The sequence below is a fragment of the Hemicordylus capensis genome, chromosome 3 (genome assembly GCF_027244095.1).
Source record: "Hemicordylus capensis ecotype Gifberg chromosome 3, rHemCap1.1.pri, whole genome shotgun sequence".
NCBI lineage: Eukaryota > Metazoa > Chordata > Lepidosauria > Squamata > Cordylidae > Hemicordylus > Hemicordylus capensis.
In genome coordinates, this window is record NC_069659.1 from 9,146,862 (window position 1) to 9,152,105 (window position 5,244).

The following is a 5,244-nucleotide window of genomic DNA, read 5'->3' on the forward strand; positions in this document are numbered from 1 at the left end:
TTACCTTCTCTTCGCTGCCGGGCTCCTTGTGATCACAGGGGCTTGTTCCAGGCTCCCACACACACTTCCCACTAAACTCCCACAAAACTCTAACATCCTGTTTGCTATTTCTGCTGGCTATGCTCTCTGTTTGCTATGCTCTTGGGCCTTCACCTCTTATGTAGAGAGTAGGCTTCAAACTGAGACACAGGGTGTGGCTCAAAGGAATGTGGGGCCTCCCACAGCCCTAGCTGATGCCACCCTCTCCAGGCAGGGACAAACAAAAACACTGGCGTTTGCTAGCCCTGGCAAATAACACACACACAGACTAGGACTTATCCCTTAAAGAGAAAGCAGCCCCTCAAAATTCCCCCCCTCCTGTTAGTTAGTTTGAAGGGGTGAAAGGCTAGATGTTGCTCTGTTTAGAAAAGCTTGCTCACCTCCTGAAACTGCTTATGCTCTTCCCACAGTAGGCTTCAAACTACCCATGCCTGCTATCTTCTTTTTCACTCACCTATGGTCAGAAAACAGGAGCATGTACAGCTCCCAAACAAGGGTAGGAGGCTTGTCCTACCCTATTTCTGATCGTGTGAACTAACCTCCTTTCTCTCAAGTCCCAGCTATGAGACTGTTGGCTAGAAATCGTCAAGATGTCACCACCATGAGCACCACCTCCTACCTTGTTTTTCATTTGCACTCAATTAGAAAACATGTACACGCACAGCTCCCCAACCTTTTCTGATCTTGTGAACTAGTCTATGATCCTTTCAATTACAATCAGTGCAAAATGATGTACACTAACTACCCACCACCCCACAGCAGGGGTAGGCAACCTTTGGCACTCTCTCAGAAATTGCTGCTGCTCTTATCAAATGTTTGGCTTCTTTTTGATGTTTCTCAGATGTTTGCCCTGAGCAAGAACTTTCATATTTACTTCAGCTTTTGCTTTAGGTGAAATGTTGGTCTCTTATCCTCTCTAATAAAAGGCTTGGTGTCCGTGCCTCCCTGGCCTGTTCTGGGCATGCGTGAAGCGCATGCCCAGAACAGAGCAAGGGAGACACGACCGCCAGCACCCGGCAGCCATCTTGGGCGGCCAGAAGCAGCCGTCCCGAAAAATCCGGGTATGCGGCGGCGGGTGAAACTGGCCGAGGCGGCGGCGAAGCCGGTGCCTTGGCCATGAGCTGCGGCGCGGCCGAGACGAGGCTGAGACGCCCAGAAGCGACTGCCCCGAATAAGCTGGGGGCAATGGCGGTGGGGGAAGACCGAGACGGGGGACGGGAAAGCCGGGCAAGGTGGCGGCAAAGCCGCCAATGAGGCCTGGCCGCGCCGTCCAGGACGGAAATCAAGAAGACAAAAGAGCCCTAGGCTGGCCCCAAAACGGCCCTTGCCAAGGCACAAATGTATCCCACTGCGACAGCCGCCGCCCCCGCCCGCTCACCCGCCCTCCCAGCTGCCCAAAATCACCTTCCCCGCTCCCCCCCAAAAGATTAAGGGCCAAAATCGCCCATGAGAAGGGCGCCGCCCCCGCCTATCGCCCACCCGCCCAACCAGCTGCCCAAACCCACCTTACCCACTCCAGCCTGCGGCAATGGGGCAAAAAAAAACAAACAAAAAAAACCCTATATTCCGCAAAGAAGAAGTGAGGAGCTCACAAACAGAGGTCCTCCCTGTGCTAAGCCTCTGCCCAAACTGCCGCTATGGACGCGAAGGACGCCTATTGCGTCCTTTACGTCCATTACAACAGTATGGGCAGCAGCATAGCACAGAGAGGAGCTCTTTTCGCGTGCTCCACACTTCCACTTTGCAAATTATGCTCTTTTTTCGCCCGATTGCCGCGGGCTGGATTGCCGCCAGCAGAACCACACCACCCGCAAGAGGAGCACAAGCCAGCAGAAAGAGAGAGAGAGAGAAAGGTAAAGAAAAAAGAAAAAAAGAATTAAGAACACTAAAAGACGGCAGAGAAAGCTAGCGCCCGTTATAATAACGGGCTTAAAAATACTAGTTTAAAATATTTTATCCCAGACAACCAAGCTAAAAATGTTTTGCAACAGTTCTGGAAAGTTGTCAGGAGTTCCCTGAGACTGATACTCTGCTCACCACTGCCCCTTGTGGTGATCTGCTGCACTGTGGCTGGGATCTGTGGCAAAGTGTGGCTGGGAATGATGGGAACTGTAGTTCAACAACAGCTAGAGGGACAAGCTTGCCCAGCCCTGCTCCAGGTCTTATGCTAGCTCTGCCCTGTGAAGCCTATGATTGACTTCCCAGCAGACAGGAAGCATATAAGATGCTTCCTGCCTGAAGCAAACTTTGCTTATTTGGGTAGAGGTTTTGAATATTTATTTTCCCAGTTGGGATAGTTTTTGTACGATTTATACTGATGAGTCTAGAAGTATGCAGAACGGAAAAGTAGCCGCAGCGGCATTTTGGGACAGGATTACCATTGGGCAACTGTGTGCAGTGAACATGAGCCGACTGGGGGTGGTGCCCAGGGGGCCAGGATCATGCACCGCCTGCCTCCACAGCTGCCAATTCCCTCCCTCCCTCCCTCGTGTCACTGGCAAAAAGCTAGTTGGCATGGGATTGGGGGAGCTGTCCTCCTTCCCACCCACCTGCCCTCCTTTCTCCCTCTACCCTGATCGCTGCTGGCAAAGCCAATGAGGGCTAATGATGTCACCTCCCTGAACATGTCACTGGGCAGTGATGTCATTAGCTCTCACTCTGTGTCAGGGCTGCTCAACTTCGGCCCTCCTGCAGATGTTGGCCTACAACTCCCATAATCCCTGGTTTTTAGCCACTATGGCTGGGGATTATGGGAGTTGTAGTCCAAAAACAGCTGGGCGGGGAAAAGTTGAGCAGGCCTGGTCTACACAGACTGGCAGCAGCAACACTGACCCTGGATTGCTGGTTCTTTGGCAGTGCAGTGAGGAAAAGAGGTAGGGAGGTGTGCGAGCAGCTGCAGAAGTCGATGATGGGGATGGAAACCCACCAACAATCTAGCCATGAGCAGCCACTACCACCCACTTCATTGCACTAGGGATCTGCACAAAATTGGCCTGGCCTGTTTGGTTTGAATTCGAACCAGCCTTGAACCAGGGTGGGTAGGTTCAGTTTTGGTTTTGCTTGGAAACCCGCCCCCCCAGTTCAGTTTGAATTCGAACCCAGTTCAAACCAGTTCTAAAAGATTCTGCATAGGTTATAACAGGGACTCAAACCAGCCCATTACTCCCTGCATAGAGCACCTAGGGGCACAAAACCAGAGTGAGTGGTAGGCACCCAGAAATGCCAACCACCCACCGAACCCCAAAGCAATCAGACACTCCTCCGATTTTTAATGAATTTTTGAAGATTTTTTTTCAATTCTTTTCATTTCTTTCAAGAGGTGAAGGATTTGAGGCAGCCTCATCCCCCCCCTTGTGGCTGCCAGGGCACCCCAAAGTGGGTCTGGGGGCACAGTTGGTTGTACCACAACTCCCCACAGACAGCCCCAAGCCGGTGGGGTTCATAGTTTTTCCCCCAGGATTTTTTTCAGTTACTGTCCTCTCAACAAGACTATCTCTATCAGAGTAGCTTCTCTGATCTGTATATATATGTGTGTGTATGGGAGATCTTCATAGGGATTCATTGAGAGAACTCATACACAGCAAGTCCAAACACAAATTGGATTCTTGGTGTCTTTATGTGTTTCTACATCCCACTGGACTTTATAACCCATTGTAACTGAGGAAGTTTCTTTTATGGCCAGTGAAGGTAATGTGTGCCGTCAAGTTGGTGTTGACTCATGGCGACCACAGAGCCCCATGGTTGTCTTTGGTAGAATACAGGAGGGGTTTACCATTGCCTCCTCCCGCACAGTATGAGATGATGCCTTTCAGCATCTTCCTGTATCTCTGCTGCCTGATATAAGTGTCTTCCGTAGTCTGGGAAACATACCAGCAGGGATTTGAACTGGCAAACTCTGGCTTGGTAGTCATTTCCCGCTGTGCCATTAGGTGGCCATTACATTGCAGATATAGCCACCTAATGGCACAGCGGGAAATGACTTGCCTAGGGAGCAAGAGGTTGTTGGTTCAGATCCCCGCTGGTATGTTTCCCGGACTATGAGAAACACCTATAACGGGCAGCAGAGATATAGGAAGATGCTGAATCATCTCAACTGTGTGGGAGATGGCCATGGTAAACCCCTCCTGTATTCTACCAAAGAAAAGCCACAGGGCTCTGTGGTCGCCAGGAGCCGACACTGACTCGATGGCACACTTTACCTTTACATTGCAGATATAGGGCTTCTCGCTCTCTGTAGCGTGGTCCTGCTATGCAGCCTACACCGTTATCTTTTCAAAAGAAACAGCAGCTGACCTTGCCTCCATTTCAAGGTCTTCTTGCTGCTGGCGTGTCTGTTCTTGCCTCCCTCCATGATCTTTCTGCTGGGCTTCTCCTCTGGTTTGTCCCCTGACTCCTGTCTGCTTGGCTTGACCTCTGGCACATTCCTGACCTTTGGCTACAGGTTTTGAGCCATGCTTGTTGCCTGGCTCTCCTAGTCCTGCCTTCTAGCAGGGGTGTCAGCTGGACCAGTGGTGGAGCCAAGGAAGGGAGGCACGGCCCACCCCCAGAAGCCCCGCCCCCGGTGGCCCACCATGTACGCACCATGCACCCCAGTGACACTCCTTGTGCTTGATGTCACGCACATGCAGTGGTGCACCTAGGTAATTTAGGAGGCCTTTGGAGAAACACCGCTGCCCTCCGCCGCAAGTTAAGCATAATTTTTTAATGATTCTTGATTCTCACACAGGTTCTTGAGGGCACAAACCACACCACCCAGGAGAGACTATGATTTGGGGGCACCCAGGGTGTGCAGAGGCCCTGGACTTCGGCCCCAAAGTCTTACCCCAAAGGGGTAAGAGCACCTCTGTGCACATGTAGGCTCATCGCCTGAGGGCCACATGGCCCAATCGCGGGAGGGCTCATTTGAGCCCTTTGGAGTGCATTCCCAGATAGCATTTGCTGGCTGGGTGCATTTATTTCCCTTTCTCACCCTCCCTAGAAAGAGAGAAAGGGAAATAAATGCACCCAGCCAGCAAATGCTAGCTTGGAATCCACTCCAGAGGACTCATGCGACCCTTCTGTGGCTCATGGCTGGGTTCTTTGAACCCATCTGCTCAATGGTGGCTCCACCCCTGTGGAGGACTTTTTCTGGGGAGGTGGGGCAAAGCTAGTAATCCAGTACCCCCACCCTGTGAGTATGCCCCATTGAATTCAATGGGAACTGGC